Raw genomic sequence first — 17589 nt, 5'->3', positions numbered from 1 at the left:
TATAAGAATCAAAATAGCAAATAAGGATGTTAACAGCTGCCTTAGCCCACTGGCACACCATTTCCATTTGCCAGAAGCCAAAGAGAATGGCATGATTCTGGTTTTGAGCAGTTTGCAATTTGTTAAGTTACATACTTTTTATAAACCTTTTAAAAGAAATCAGTAAATTGCAGGGCATTGTGGAAAGCTGTGCACACATTACGGTCCCCTCTCCCTCCCCCATAGCCTGACCTTTAAACAGCTCAGCCCTCACATTCACCTCCAGCTGCAGTGCCAACAGAAGGCACACAGAGGAAAAGTGCAACTGGGATTTCTTGACACCCACAGATAATTACTATACTGTTTGAATCTGAAGGAGATGACTCTTTGTTCTGCTTTTCTTTTGTTTAGCAAAAAAGAACTATTTACAGCTTAACTTCAATGTTTGTTTTATATTCAAAGCATTATCACACTACGGAGATCTCATGAAGCCCACGGCATTATTATTCACAATATTAAAGAGCGAACTGGGTAAAAGATAGTTTCAGTTACATAAAATGAACAAATGTAGTGTCAAGTACAAAGATGTGTGTTTAGCATAATAAGCCTCCCCTCTTTCCCAAGAGATCCCAAAACGTTGGTATTACCAAAGCTTGTCTATACTTCTAAGTCTCAAAGAGGCTGGATTATGGAGATGCTACAGGTGGATCCTGTCGAGTCCCTCCCTTAGATAACAGGGGTTCCTCTGCTCTCTCACTGTATTATTCATTCAAGGAAAAAATAATTGAACACAACTTTTCTCCCCTATTTTTAGGACCTTGAGCACAAAGGAGCTCACAGTGAAGCAGAAGAATTGCACAGAAAGGAGAGAAGATGCTGGTGGTGGGTACATGGGAGCCTTAGTGGAGCCTGCCTGCCAGAAGGCCTGATGGGAGACTGAGGCTGGAGTTGGCTGCAGTGTCTGACACTATTTTTGATTACAAAGTTATTAAACATAACTTTCTGTCATCAAGACACAAGTCTGGTCAAGGGAGAAAAATAAACAAAGCACACTTCACCTCAGAGCTATAACAGTCATTAAGTAATAGCCCACTGATTGATGTGGAGAAATAACCTATGTATCTACTTCTAGACCTTTATCTCTACCTAGAAAAATCAATGATGATAGAAAATAAATTGATACTAAAATATTAGTATATTTAATATTGTTATTAAACAATTAAAATGTTATAAATGTATTTTTAAAATCAAAAGGTAAACTCTCAATATAAATTTAAAGTGGACATATCCATCCCTAGTTTTTAAAAATATTAACAGTTTTGAAATATAAGTACATTAGTGCTAAATATTAAAGTGATATCTTTTTACACATAGCCTCTGAAGGGCAGCAAATTTGTTTTTGTTTCTCCAGTGCTTGCACAGTGCCTGATATACTATAGGTCAGCCTTTCAATTTGTTGAAAGGCTGTGAAATCACTGGAACCAACTAAATTATTATTGCCCAATAATATTATTTATTAATAAAAATACTGTCCAATATTTTGTATATGTGATACATTTCCAGGGTATTGTACAGTCCCCTTAATTGAGTGCTGAAGGACAAAGAATGCAGTGCTTTAGATACAAGAGATGTTATATCTACTCATATAATGATATTAAAAAAGCACAACACTAGCCTTTTAATTTTATAACTCCTTGTTTTCATTTCACAGCTATGTGAAATAGAGCACAGTAACATTGCAATTTTGGAAAAATGACCTAGACAGCAAGACAAATTTCCCAGAAGGGAGATATTTGGCGTCAGTGAAAGGGAATTGTTTAACAAACCAGTCAGAATAACTGCAACTAAACATCCATTATATGATGTTAGACTAGCCTAGGGAATCAATTGATATTTTAATAGAGTTTGTTGATGAAAATTTCCTTCTTTAGGAAAATAAAAACATTTGATACTTCTTACATACCTAGAAAAATTGATAATAGTATATTGGGGTATATTGGTGTTTTTTTAAATTATGATTAATGCAATGTGTCTAGATTTATTTTTTCCAAGATTTTTCCATCTGTTGGTGCCATCAACTCTTGAACAAATTGGGGGATTGTTGTATTATCTTGTTTCATGAACAATACGGCAAAGATAACATTTAACTCCTTTCATTTCTCTGTGCTAAGACTCTTCACTGTAAACTTTTTACTTTCACGGAAAATCAAGAGGAAATTTTATACCACTTCAATCACACGTTTCTTTTTTTCCCCCTTTCTTCAAGCTTAAAATGTGCACCAAATACAATATGCTCATATGTAAAATTCTAAACAAATATTTAATGAAGAATTACACGTGCAAGTCATCATATCAGAAGAAATAAATGACAATGTGATATAAAACACAGTCCTTTTCCTACTCATTGTTTACATTTGGTCAACCAGACCTATAAAAATAATTCAAACAATAAATGCTAATATTGCTCCCTATCCCCAGAAACTAATCTCCATGTTCTGATGCCAATGCCAGTGAGTGTGAATCACTATCATCAGGTCCCTAAGAAGAAAAATGGGTACCACAAAGACTCCTTCCTCTCCTTAATCCTAAATATATAAATGCCCTAGATTCTGCCATGTTAATTTATCTTTAACTGACTCCTCCTTCTTCCTTCATCTTTCACATTGGCAGAAACGGTTTGTTGCCCCAAAATTAAACCCTGATCCCATTATAACCCACCAAAAACTTTGCACTTGCCTAGAGAATAAATTATCTTGCTTCTTTCTCATGGCACCTGCTAGTACCTAGTATCTTTCAGCCTCATCAAACTGCTAGAAGTTCTGCATATTCTGCTGTTTTGATCACTGTGCTCTGATAGATCAAACATCTGTATGACATTAATCCTTGCACTCAGTCATTTTTTTTCCAGCAAATATTTACTGAAGACCTAGTAGCTGCTCTAGATTCAGATCTGGGATAAAAAAAAAAAATCACCTAAATATGTAAATCTTAAGGAGATCAGAGTGAAGCCAAGAGTAAAATTAATCAGACAGTCATGCTCTTTTTATGACCTCAACTCCTGCCCACTCCTAGCTCCTCACTTTGCTGCAGCCTTCTAACCTCTTTGTTGACCAAACAGCTCAAGCTGGCTCTCACTTCAGGGTCTTGACACATTGTTCCTTTTGCTTGAAATACTCTTCTTCTGGGGAGTGCGTTGTCTAACTCCCTTATCTTATTTGGGTCTCTGTTCAAATATCTTCTAATAATATTTTCCAGGGTAAAAAGTGATCTGTTCCTTTGTCACTTTTTTTTTCCTTCAAAATATTTATCGCTATAGATATTATATGTATAACTGTTGATTTTTCAATGCAGGTTCTATTAAGGATGGATCTCTTCTATTAGTCTGCTGCTGTTTCCTCAAACCTTAAAATAGCGTCTTGTGTAGTGGTTATATATTTGGTATAAATTCATTATATATATATTTAATTATACATTGAATGTTACACTAAGATGATAGGGTGAGATGATATATAAATTAACAATGGAAGATTAGTACAGTTCTCTAAGAGATGGGAATTTCCTTTTGCATATTAATGAGGAATAGGGTATTTAGATAGACTATCTCTTTTTACTGCAAAAAGGCCACTTGTAGTTCATTTAGGTAAAAGAATGACATAGAAAATATATTAAAAAAATCCATCACAAAACTGTTCAAGACATACTTTGTTATTCAATATTTAGTGCAAATGCTTTTCCGAACATAAAAATAAAGTAAAATTGTGCAAGATGTGGAAATTTCTGTCATTTATAGTCAATTATTGAGGAAACATTTCTTATTTTCCAAATTTCCACTGTTAACTCCTTGACTAAAAAATAGAAAAGAGAAATGAAAATAGGTTATCTTCTTTCCCACATAAAAGCATAAAACCAGAAAATAATCTGTGAGGGACTGGCTATTCCTTGACATTTCATGAATTAAACACACAAGTCTTGAGAGATTTTAACTACTTATGTGTTGAAGAAAGATGCATTATTTTTTTTCTTTGGGAAGAGATGAAGAAGATGATAATGGATCAAAAGTTAACCTAATAATCTTAATTTGGGACAAAAATGGCAAAATAAATATGAAGACAAGCAGAAAATTGAGAGAACACTGTAAGCCAATTATAATGGAAAAAATAAAAATCATAAAAAATTAAAAATATTTTTAAAAAGAAGGATGGTGGAAATGAAAAAGAGGGGAAAAAATGAAAAACAAGTAGGGGCACAAAGCAGGAGAAATGCTGAGTTCTGAGTCTGATGTGAGGCATTGATGGAGACTAAAGCCTCATTCAGCAGATTAGGAGATAGGCAGCAAGAGTTATCTTCTTATAGCCATAAATGATTATTTTGCCCCTAGTTGGCAAAATGAAATATCAACAAAATAAAAATTCTAACAACTATCCCCAAACATAGAACTTTGTACAGGGTTGTTCACTTTTTAGTTAGTATACGCCATGACATCTTCCAAGTTAACATCAGTCTTGGTGATTATTTAATTTTACATGAGTTTTATACAATATTCAGAGATTCTAAATCAGTTAGAAAGCATCAATCATTCTTACCTAAACTAAATTCATATGGAAAATCAAGATAAAGTATTTTCTTAAAGGAACATGACTTAATCTGTATCATTAGTTCTTGTTATTAGAACATTTCTAATAACTTCTCGTATAACTGTCATTCTATTTTCCTAGTCTCACCTAGAATTGGGAACATGCATTTCATGAGACAATACTTGCTTTTTTGGTTGCTGTTATACAACATGTCTCAAATCACAGTACTACTTGCAAATGGATTTAATGAGCATAAAAATGTTCCCACCAGCCAAAACCCAAAATGTCATCATTTCCATATTCTCCCTCCTATTAGGATTATAGTCACAACAGAAAAATTGAAAAAGGCAACAAACTTCCTGCTATTTATGTGACAGTGTAATTGACAATTACCTTGATGGAGTTAATTTATGATGTAATGCTCAATGATATTTAATATACCCCAGCAAAAGCTCAGAATAAAATATTTTCTACAATCCACATGGCATCTTATACAGTCAAACTAATGGAGCCAACATGACTATATAACATCATGATCATCTATCACTATTGTCCTTATGACTCTGGTCAATCAAACTTACCAGGTATGAAAAAACAAACTCTAAAGCTATAATGAAGCTTCAGATTTCACTTTGTTCACACATATTCCAAGAAAAGCATATAACAATGACACCACATTTTAAAATAAAAGCTATAATATGACTGAAGCAACAAAACAAATCTTTAAGATGTGTTTCACAATTTGTCAAAATGATGCCCTGAAAAATTGAAAACCATGGCACACTCCCCAAGCTGCAATCATAATCACATAGCATTAATATTTGTTCTCTGGTCTTCTCCCTTTCTGTAGTATCTTCATTTTCACCTCTCAAGCTAAAAATCACATGCCCCTCCTCAGTGCTTCTCTTCAGAACCTCCATCACATTCACTACATGCTGCTTTGAGTGGTATTCACTGGGGTATGTTTACAATCCTTTACTGTCCGATTAGTTTCTCACACTAGACTGTAAAGTCCTTCAGGGCCAGGACCTGGTTTAATTTGAAATACTTGTGGAGGTAATATTTGTTGTGTACCAAAGGCTGAATCCCTATGCATAATTTCTTGATAGCAGAGTCCTGATTATATTCTAGATGCACTTCTATATACTATGTAGTCCAGAAAGGGGTAATATTTTTTCCTGGTCCAGATAGTGTCTTAGCACTGTATTCTCTTCTCTTTCCAGTAATTGGTTTAGGCAGAATTGTTAGGCATAACACTGCCTGATGAGGAGCGAAGGGAAGCCTTTTAAGTGATTCCTGGAATAGGATTTCTAAGCCTTAAAAAAAAAAAAAATCAAGAAGAAGTTAACCAATCTCCTTCTTTAGAGACTTAGGAGTCTGTATGTGATATCTATAACTGGAAATGATTTAGCAACCATAAAGGGAATTTGCCTGAGACACCAAGCATAGGAAAAAAACAAAACAAAACAAACAAACAAACAAAACACCCCAGCTTCTTGCTTATATCATTTAGCTGCTGAGCCACCATCCCTGGAATCATGTGTCTTCCTGGTATGAAAGCTAATTGATTAAAAAAAAAAAACAAATTTGTGGTCAATGTCTTCTATGTAATATAGATTTTCCCACTTTACCAAGTCCTCAAATATGTTAAATACCAAACTCTGCTTTCAAGGCAGAATGTGAGTATGAGACTAGAAAAACTTACCAAGAAAATGATCTTTTGCATCTTAGAACTACTTTACAGGATTTCTGAAATAGAACCTGCAATATGAACTTCTAATAATCAAAGTTCTAGCAAGTGTAATACAGTAAAAAGATGATGGGTTGAATCCTCAAGGCATTTCTCTTTTGTCTTACTAACAATTCATTTCTACACTGGGAAAGGGAAAAAAGCAAACTATTCAATTTCTAGCACTTCAAATTTGTAGTACTGAATGTAAGCTACAAATTAAATATGAAAAGCAAATCTCAGTGTTTCTATCTTGATTTGTATATTAAAGGATAAAACATCAAAAGTTGTTTACAAAGCTTCCTTTCTGACATTCAACTTTAATGAATATTCTCTTGACTCTAAATAGTATGGTTCATGCTTTCAAATAAAGAGCCCAGAGTCGTGGAGAACTTAAGATGCTGGAGGATGTTACACCAAACTCTTCACAAAGGCGGCATTGTACACTGCTCCTATCAGGGTCTTTTTAAGTCAAATGCCATCCTCTTTCTATATTAATACCAAGTAATAAGAAAGAGCCCATATACATGATAGATAGTATTGTAATCTTGTTTACAATCAGTGACCTAAGTAGAGGATTGAAAAAATATAGTATAAGAAACAGGTTTGTGATTTCTATGCAAATCTATTGCCTATGAGTTTATGAATCAAATCATTATTTTTGTTAGGTTACCCATGAGTTCCCTCAGAAGTTTTCAAAAATAAATGATCATTGACAACCAGAAAAGAAAAAAACATCATGAAGAATGATTTAACCAGAAGTAAAATATATAAAGCTACAATACTCCCCTTAAATTATCCCCTCTCTAAAAATATAAACAAGAATAAATCAATAGTGAACAACTCCCTTATTTTATATGAAAAGTGAAGGAGATAAACTTAAAGTGGTCATACCTTTTGACCAGAATGACTGTACAATAGGAAAGTTATTTGAAATTATAAGTGAAGAAAAATTTTCTTTAGTAAGATGTCCATCATTGAATTCTGATAAAATACTTTAAGATCAAAATAATTGTCAAGCAAGGGTGAAAAAATTATATAAGTTATTGTTAGACTGTAGTAAGTTCAGTGATAAAATGAACCATGTCCATCTCCCTCCCCTCCAGCTGTTAGCACACCGCCTGGGGCAGAAGAATTCTCAGGAATCATGATTCCTTCATTCACTCATTCACTCTATATATTTATCCAACAACCAAATATTAAGCTTTAATTTCATTCCAGGAATTGTGCCAGCACTGGGGATAGAAAGAAGAACAGGTGCAGTCTTGTCTTAGAGAAGTTAGAGCTGGTGATGCAGTTAGGTTAGGAAGGAAGACCAACACATAAATACTGTGAAGAAGCGTTACTGCTCTGGAGGTGACTGACGGTGTTTATGGAGTTGATAGTTGAAATTTTATGGTTTTTAGCCAATGGAAATATACAACAAAAAGGTAATAAGAGTTAAAGACAAAAAATGGTAGGAAACCACTTAGATTCAAAGAACAAGAGGAAGTTGGCTGAGAGGACTAATTATAGAGGTGGCAAGACAGAGCTCGGCTGGCCACAAGGTTGGGGAAGATCTTGGAAGGATTTGGAATGGAGCCGGACACAAAAGGAACCCAAAAAATATTTGCTGAGTGAATAAAGCAAGGGCGTGGGAGAAGACAATGACTGAGAAAAGGCTTCTTTCTAGACTTTCTCATTTATGATTGACATATCTCCATGTTGGACTATTTCTGGAGGTGCTTTTAACTCGGCTGTCTTGTTTTTTCTTTCTTTTCTTTTCTTTTTTTTTTTTTTTTCTGTTTAAAAATTGTGACAGGCAGATGAGAAGTACTGGAGCAAACTTCAAAAATAGTGCATTTTCTGGGATAGCTACAGAGTAACAACAGGAAAAATATCAAGCCATTTATTTTATTTTTACCCCCACCACTGCTTTAACCTTCTTTTGCTTTGTTTTGTTTTGTTTGCTAACATGGCAAGAAGAACTTGATAGCATAAAATGATGTGGTATTCATTTAGAAATTAAACTGACTCTCATGGCAAGAAGGAGTTTGTTACTATACAATATTGCTAAATAGAAATCATATTACACAGTATATGAAGTATTACTATATATAAGAATAGTATCACTTAATTTTAACTTCTGAATGCATCTGGAACACATTCACTTGCAGCTTGCTTATTGCTCAATTATTTCATAAATTAAATATATGCGAGTGGGTATTTATATATCTTTCAGTGACTTACAAAGGATGTAAACATGAAAGCACTGAAATCAAAACAGCTTCCACAGTACCTTGTGCCAGTCATAATAAAGTCCCATAATTTATTTTAAAGGCAAGGCATGCAGGATTCAAAGTTTAACAAGCTTGCTGCTTACTGAAGGTCAGACTAAGGAAACCAATTTAATTCCTATACTTCCCATCCCAAGATGCTTCTGCAAAAAAGTAATTTTAATCATAACACTTTCTTTCTCAGAGGACTAAGTTCTGATTATGTATTTTACATTCTGGACTTCTATATTTGCTTTTAATAAAAATTCTAGCAAATTGTTCGATGTTAATCATGGCATATACTAATAACACATGCCATTTACTTCAATAGACACTTCTTTTCATGAACTTAATGGTGTGATTTAATGTATTATTACAGCCATATTTAGTCCAAAGAAGAAACTGATGACCTGAACAAAATATTAAGTCAGAGAATTATCCTTTTTGTATTCTAATCATAATATACCAGTTTTGTAAACCAAATCCTTGGGTCATTAGTAAGATTCATGGATCTTGGAAATATACCAAAATTTTGTCTGAAAAGTAGTTTTCTGATATAATCTGAGCTTTATATACAACATTTAAAAAGATTAATAAAGCCAAGGTGTATTCAAATGCTTGTATACCATTCTAACTACACTGATATTTATGAATTGTAGTATTATACATTTAAAAGCTACAAATAACTTTTACTGTATCCACATTCTAGGAATTCAACCAACTATTAATCTCAAAATTATATCACATGCAAGTATTGGAGATGCCTCATAAAACAGATAGTTTTATAATAGACAGAAAATGACTGACATCGAGTCCCAGGTTCTAACCTATTATGGAGCTGGGAGAACCTGGGAAAATCACTTAATGCCTTTTGGATACAGATATTTAATCTGTATTATCAATGGTTTAATTATATGAGTTTTAAATTAAAAAATTCAACGATGTTCTAGAATTCTGAATTTCCATCTCCCATTTATATATTATTACTGAGTTTATATACCAGTAGAAAGAAACAGATGGAAGCAAATAGACAAAATATTTGTAGTTGTGCAGGCAGAGGGCTCCCCAACAATATGTACTCCCTTATCTCAGAAGTTTGTGAATATATCAGGTTCCATGGAAACAAAGAATAAAGGTTGCAGATGAGATAAAAGTTGCTAATCAATTAGGATTGATTACAGAAATCATTCAGACTATCCAGGTGGGCTCAATATAATCATGAGTCCATTAAATGTAGAAAAGGGAGGTAGAGGAGCCAGTGTTAAAATAGTACCATGTGAGAAAAACTCAACCGGTGATCACTCCTGGCTTTAAAGATGGAGAAAGGGCCATGAGACAGGGAATGTCGGCTGCCTCTAGAAGTTGAAAAAGGATGGAGAATTCTCCTCTGAAGTCTCTAGAAAAGAACACATCCCTGCCCATTCCTTGATTATAGCTCAGTGAAACCCCTTTCAGATTTCTGATCTAGATCTGTAAGATAATATATTTGGGGTAAGTCATTGTATATGGTGATGTGTTACAGCAGCAATAGAAAACTAATACAGTAGTAATAAATGCTAAGAATATGTCTGTATTCATAAGGATATGAGTGTACCCTGGCTAAGGTGAGTGAGTGACTATGCACAGGGGTAATCAAGGCTACCTGGCTGAGTATTTTAAAACATTTCCAACATTAATGCAGTTAGGAGGTACATGTGCTTTGCTGTGGATCACATACCCCTACTATGAATTTTTTTTTTCCATTGGACATACGGGCAGAGTAACTAGGGCCTACGAGATTTTCGGTAACTGGCAGTAATTTCAGCACTCTTTTACTTCTCCCAAAATGACACTTTTTAAAAAGATCCCTCAGAAAAAATACAGCCAATGAATTTAATGACATGCTTATAAAATGTACATTATGCTAAGTTCTGGAATACTAATTTAGTTTATAGGTAAAATTTATTACATTTCAAAACAATTTACTTCCTTGGCAAAAATTTGTATGCACTTCTGATTATGTAGTTTACATGATTATGAATACACTGTAGATAAATGTCAATCAAAACAGTTAATTGCAGTCAAATAATATCAAAAAGAAATTCTAAATATCCACCCAAACTTTAACAGCAATTTCTATTTAATGTAGTATGTAGAAGTATTTTAATGTACCTGATGTCATGTAGGAAGGATCTCTGAAGAGCATCCTTGGTCCATGAGAATCTTCAAAGGATTCTGCTCACCACTCCCTATTGTCTTCTTCACACACAAACATCCAACTTTTTAACATTATCAGCCTGTTCCCTGATTACAACCAAATTTATGACTTGCTATTCAGTAACCAATTGATAAGCTTAGACATAAAAAATGGAACTTGATTTGCCTTCACTTTACATTGAGGCATCAGTGAGTACACTTGAACCTCTATACTGCCCTTATATTGGCCCTCCAACACATGACTTTCCATTTATGACTTACTTTCCACTTTTGGAGTAATGAAGAAAAGTAGCTAGAGTGCAATAACATACCTAACTAGAAGTTAAGAGTCCTGGGTTCAATTCTTCATGGTTAATGGAGAATTTGTCCCAAATAATATCTAAATTCTAAAACATCTATTTCAATGCCTCTGGAGTCACAGAAGTACTAGGTCTTTCTTAACCTCTGGGGCTAAAAGAAAGCCTCACCATTAGGGCTTTCTATAGCCCCAACTTCTGCAGGATAGATCAAAACTACCTGGAATTTAGAGGCTGATGGGCTAGTGAGGATTAAACCGAGATATGTATCCAAGTAAATGATATTCCAGTGGTCCATCCTCCCTCACAATTCATCAGGTTGCAGTTTGTTTACATCGGTAAATTTTACCCTTCTTGAAAATTTAGAAGTTTTGTAGTCCATTTTGAGCAAATGCCTCAAAGAATAAAACTGTACCAGAAAATGCAAATTTTAAGTCTTCCTTCCAAAATATCAATTGAAAAATTCCACTATCACGAGTGAAAAAGTATTCTTGTTTCAAGGCAGTTGTGCTATTATTAGATTGGTATTTGTTTCTAGAAGGACAGTTTATAAATTTAAAACCTTTAAGTATATCAGCTCGTACCAAGCCACTTGAACTTGAAAATAAGCCATCATCAAAACTAAAGCTATTTGAATCAGTCCACCGTCCTGGTTTTGCTATATCAAAATAAGATCACTGGGCTTTATTTGGATTTGGGGGGGGTTAATAAAAATTGTTTATTTTCAGTATAAAATTTTCCAAGTAGAGATTATCATACACAAGCTTAGATGTAATTATAAAGATTTTTGAAAGGAATGCTGAAAATTGAAATTAAGTGTAAGGTATTTTGGACAATGATAAAATTCTGCTCTGAAAAAAATCTCACTGCAACTACTGGGATCATTTGCGGATGATCAGTCAAGAAGGGCCTGAAGATACTGTTAACAACTATATGTTAATTTAAACTAAACGTGTTTGACAAGCCCATGTACCTTCTTTAATTCTGCTTTCTATTTTCCCAAACTCTTAAAAATGGATATGCATTTAGTTTAATTCTGGTCTCCTTTTAAAATAGATGTGCTTAATACAACCCAAAATAATCTTTTTCCTCGTATTTACAGTACTTGATAATGGCTCCCTATACCTCATAAAATCACAAGTGTTTCCTTTACCCTTTCCACTTTATTTCTTCAAAAATAATCACAGAATTTTCAGCTTTTCCTGTGTGAGGTTTACTAGAATATTGGCATATTCAAGTAAAGATGTTTTAAGATAATTTCATTCAAGATATCCTAAGGAAATAATTTCCTGACAATTAAAATCCAACTGGGAGCTTATTAGTGCTATGGTAGAAGAAAAAAGGCCATTTCGATGGGAGAAAAATGAGTAATCGCCGTTCTATTGAAAGCCAAAATAAATGATAGATATTACTGGAACACTAGTTGGAATTTCCTCGCTTTTGATAGTCATCATTAAAAAAAAAAAAAATCTTGTCTTTCAAACATCCTAATGTTAAAAACAAGGAATGAACAACATTAACCATGTTTCTTAACAGTAAATGTAATGCTGGGAAAAGTGAAGCAGTAACCTCGGCAGTTACTAAATTCAAGAAGAGAGTTTGCTGAAGGATGAGAGGTGTCTTTGCTATCATAAACCCTGAAAAAAAAAATGAACAGTTGTCCTTTTATAAATAAAAAGTAAAGACTAAAATTATTGAAGCAAAAACATTAAACATTTTCATAGATGCTAATTCTGTGTGAGGAACTTATATGCTTCCTTCCATTCCTAGAAGCTAAAAACCGGTCAGTAGGCAGTTGGTTACTTCCATCTCCCAGAGCCATTGTTTTACAGCCTGTTATAGGACTCTGAGCCTGGTGATGCCAAGCCTAATTCTATTTTACAAGGGAATTGCCCCTTATTCTTCAGAGGCCCTAACAACTTTTTCATACCTTGTTCCTCTTAAGACTTTAATGAAAGAAACTTTATGAGTAATTGAAGTTATTTTCTTTAAACTTTCCTTCTTTTCCTCTCCTCCTTATCAAAACCCATACCTTATCAGTACCACAAATGAATTTCATTTAAGGGAAAAATGGAAATTTCCTATAGCTGTTTTCACCAATATTCTAAGAGAATCATTTGCAGCCTGTAAGAAGCCTTTATGAGAAATAATGTAACAGGCAAGCACATTGAATGGCTCCTGCACTAAAGCTGCATCTACTTTTTTAAGTCAGTAAAATATAGAACATGTGGCACACAACAGTTTTAAATGAACGAAACTTTGTTCAAGATAATCTTTCCCTTAAAGACACTGGAAAGCTTTAGGAAAATAATTAAGACTCACTCTTGGAAACGTCTTCTGTGGCTGGTATTGTCCTCTTGCCTGGGATTTTTGCAAGGCCGAAGCGTACTGGAAAGTTCACAGGTTTTGGAGCAGAATTATGGTCAGGTTATGGTCAATTATGGTCAACTCTGTCACTTAATACCAGGAAACCTAGAATAAATAAACTTAACCTCTCTAAGCCTTGGTGTCTTAGTAACAAGGAAATAAATGCCCCCCCTTAAATGGGAAGAGAGCTAAACTCAGCTTTAAGCAGGCTTCTTCCTATCAGCCTCTGACCTTCCTTTTCTTAGTTTACTTTAGAAAACTTTGTTATACATTCTCTTGCTGCCCTTTGAAATGTCAATCTTTTCTTAACCTCTTGCTAGTTTTAAAATGCAGGAATGCCCCTCTCCCCATGGAGCCATCTTTTTTTGAAGTGTAATCATCAAGGACTGTAGCACACCTGCCCATATCTCCCTATCTCTGAGCAAGAGTAGGAGACCGAGAGGAGAGAACCTTCAACACATGGACCCAAACTCCCCCAGTGAAGGTTCTACTCACTCGCTTATTACAGCTAAAAATGCTCCTGACTTGTTTCAGCTGAGTCTTTCTCCCTTCAGTAATCTTGAATAAAGTCATCCTAGACTATTTAACCTGTCAGAGCTATTTTTCTTTGACAAGTGTTGTTATAAAGATTAAATAAAATAGTGTATATGGGATACCCAACGTTATTTTTAAATTACTTTGAATATTTTTTTTTAAATTAAAAGCAAGGGTCAAACATAAATAGTAGTATAAAAAAAATACAAGAACCAACCAGCTTTATTGGAGCTGATATTTTGCCATAGATGCTTGAATTCCATCCATTTTTCTCTTATGAAATAAATGTTACAGAAACAAAAAAAAAGAAAACAAAATAAAACACCTAACATTGCAAATAATGGTTGTTTAGTACATGTAACTTTCTCTCCATTGCCCTCTCTTTCAAAGCACTCAATTCTCTGTATAGAGATCCCTGAAAATCCCAAATGACTTTTTTCAAACATCTGGTAGAGTGGCATGGTATGGTGGATAGACAACTTAAAAAAAAATCACCTTTGTGTATGTGTGTGTGTGTGTTTAATGTAAGAACACACTCAAGGAATCTAAGAGCAAGTTCTATTTCCAGCATTTGCTGAGCCGGCTTGAATGCTTGCACATTAGCACCTATAATAATGATGTGGCTTTTTGATAGCTATCTCCCAGCCAGAGGATGCAGAAAGTCTACAGCCCAAACACAGTGCCACTCACACCAGATTCCAAGCAGAGAGGGCAAATACTATGTTTCCTAAGCCAAGCTGCAAGTTTCCTCTTTAGGAACTGATACAAACATGAAGCAAGAATATCAGAATGTCATCACTTTGGGAGGCATGGGGATGACAAGTTCACCAATATCAACAATCTCAGAAACCAAAAGAGTCTAAAGGTGTTCCAGAATCAAATCAAAGAAATCCTTCTTCCAAGCTGCTCTCTGAGTGATAATTACAAGCATTATCAGTTTGATTTTCATGAATATAAAAATGACCTCTTGTCTTTTTATTCTGTAGGGATCACTCCTAAGATTGGAGCCATTTTTATACCCATTTTCATCATATTCCCTCTCTCTAAACTTTGCTAAATGACTCTTAAAGGGGAATGACAAGAGATACAATGTGAATTTTTGAATAAAAGTCATTTTCAAAGATTCCCATTCTGTTATGCATTAAGCAATTAGTAACACACCAAGATTTATCTCTGTTGGAATATTTGATAATTTTTTTAGTCTGAAATATTTTATAATTTTTTCTATCCACATCATCCTATGATAGACTCCAGTTCAATTTAACTGGCGTTCTTTATTTCTAAGTGTAATTACCATAGGATCAGAGAAAAGCCCTGCAAATTATTTATGTGTTGCTATCTTTAATGATTAATACAGAATTTGAATACTTTCAATGCTTGCATATTCTTATTGTTAGCTTATATCCTGGATGTCAACAACAGCTTTTACTTCCTTAGTCAAAGAGCATAAAAACAAAGGAATAAAGAAAAACTGGGAGTTCCCACTGTGGTTCTGTGGATTAAGAAACTGACTGCAGCAGCTCAGGTCACTGAAGAGGCTGGTTTGATCCCTGGCCCAGCACAGTTGGTTAAATGATTCAAGGTTACCACAGGTGCTACAGAGGTCACAGCTGCAGCTCAGACTCAATCCCTGGCCTGGAAACTTTCATATGCTCCAGATGGGGCCATAAAATTAGGAAAAAAAAGAGAAAGAAAGAAAAAAAACCTGAAAGTTTGTTAAAGTTAGTGTCAAGAACATAAGATGATCATAATGAATAGAGATTATGAAGACTATTATTTTTCTTAACACTGAAATTGACTTCTACTTCCTTTGCATAAAAAATGGAATAAATAAACAGACATTTAAAGTATGTTTAAAGCACATATGGAAAATACCAAGATATATATGAGTTTGTTATAATTAATCAACAAGACTTATAGAAAGTAGAATTTCAGGGAGGCCAAGAAGAATATAAGATTTCTGGCAATGTCAGAATATTATATTTGATACTTTAGCATAAATGCACCGTCAGCAAATCTGAATAATTAATAGGTATGAATTACTGTCATAAAATTAGAATAACATTCTATATTCATAATCAGTTTAGAACTACTGATATTTTGTACACTACTGATATCTTGCACACTACTGATACTAAAGCAATATTCTTAAAATGCATGCAATTCAACTTTTGGTTTGTCACAATTTAATCGCAAATTTTACTTTTCACTTTTTACAATAGATACTGATGCAGTAAAATACAGGAACTGAGAGGTAAGGCAAAACATGGAAGACATACACTCCCCACTTGAAACTTACCTTAAATAGATCTCTAGCTCAGGAATTAATTACCTTTTTTAATGCTATAGTAACCAAAACAAGACTTTAATGCTCCCCATAAATTCTTTAAAATATAGACTTCTAAGTACAGTTCTGTCTCTAGCTTAAAAAGAAAAGGTAAACAGATTCCATAAGCACTAATTTCATGCTACTATAATTTGAATGAAATAATATAAGGTGTATCATTTTCTATATATTATTATTAGTGGTTCTTAGTATGCTGGTATCCTAGAATCATCTGGGTAATTTTATTTTATTATTTTTTAAATTTTTTATCAAAGTATAGTTGATTTACAATGCTGTGTTAGTTTCAAGAGTACAGAAAAGTGATTCAATTATACATATTATACAAAATTATATCTATTTTTTTCAGATTATTTTCCCTTATGAGTAACTACAAAATACTAAGTACAGTCCCCTCTCCTGTGTAATTTTAAAAAAATCTAATATTTGGACCAGCCATGAAGAGATTATGATTTAACTGGTGCAGGATAGGGCTTGGGGTGTAAATCTTCCCAGGTGATTCTGATTTTTAGTCAGCATTGAGACATAAACTGGTATATCAGGAAAGCAAAAGGATAGACTCTTGGGATCTGAAATATTCCTCAACACCATGGTGCTTTAGCTTCTATACTATATGATTCTAAGAAGTTTTAGTACATCTATTCTCAGATTTTTTCATCTCTCCATCTGGAAAACGTCATTTATTTTGGTACAATTAGCAATGCTCTTTTATAGGAACCCAGGGTTCTTTCAGATTTGCAACACATCCCTAGGACAGGAAAGACGATTCAAGAGAATGTCAAGCCAATGGAGTCAGTTTCTCCACAATCATGGAAACCCTGTCCACACTATGGCCCATTTCCAAGATCTAAGATCACCTGGGAACTCTGCTTTCCACAGCATTGTCTGCTCAGAATCTATGGGCATTTCTTATCCTTCTCCTCTCTCTTCAGTGGTATTTGTTTCCTCTCCCCATTTTTTAAGGAGCCATTTTCCTAGGAAGTTCAGAAAGGAGTGTAAGAACCTGTGTTCTCATATTAGCTTCTGTTCTTGAATTTTTGACACTGAAAAAATAACCCCACAGTTCTGTGTTTGTGTATTTAAACACAGATGAATCATTAGTATCTGACTCAATAGAGAAAAGTTTTACTGCCAGCTGCGTGTATCAGCTGCTATTTAATAACAGCCCATAGGTTATAGGAAATCCAGACTAGCTCCCCTCATTTCATGGATTAGGAAATTTATGTGGGCTAACCTTTATAACTTCAAGCTAAGTAAATGTCACACTTTTTAACTATCAATGAGGAAACTCTCAAACACACTGAACCAAAGATAC

General features: G+C 34.1%; 1 protein-coding gene and 1 long non-coding RNA gene across 6 annotated transcripts in view; one reads left to right on the top strand and one right to left on the bottom strand.

Annotated features, from left to right (window-relative positions):
- Positions 1-12442, top strand: part of LOC110259454 (uncharacterized) — a 64289-nt gene extending 51847 nt beyond the window's left edge. For 2 of the 4 annotated variants that reach the window (XR_014838656.1, XR_014838657.1), the window contains 2 exons: positions 794-1589; positions 7204-12442. This is a non-coding gene — a long non-coding RNA (uncharacterized LOC110259454). Of the gene's footprint in view, positions 1-793; positions 3754-7203 lie in introns of those variants that run through there. The other 2 variants (XR_014838655.1, XR_002341865.2) reach the window with 1 other exon arrangement.
- PRR16 (proline rich 16) overlaps positions 1-17589 on the bottom strand; it is a 264562-nt gene that overhangs the window by 68196 nt on the left and 178777 nt on the right. The gene's annotated exons all lie outside the window — the stretch shown is intronic.

The sequence above is a fragment of the Sus scrofa genome, chromosome 2, assembly GCF_054392235.1.
Source record: "Sus scrofa isolate SSC_HxYL_T2T_F1_AM1 chromosome 2, Sscrofa_HxYL_maternal_Yorkshire_Landrace_v2.0, whole genome shotgun sequence".
NCBI classification, from domain to species: domain Eukaryota; kingdom Metazoa; phylum Chordata; class Mammalia; order Artiodactyla; family Suidae; genus Sus; species Sus scrofa.
This window is presented reverse-complemented; position numbering and strand designations above follow the sequence as displayed.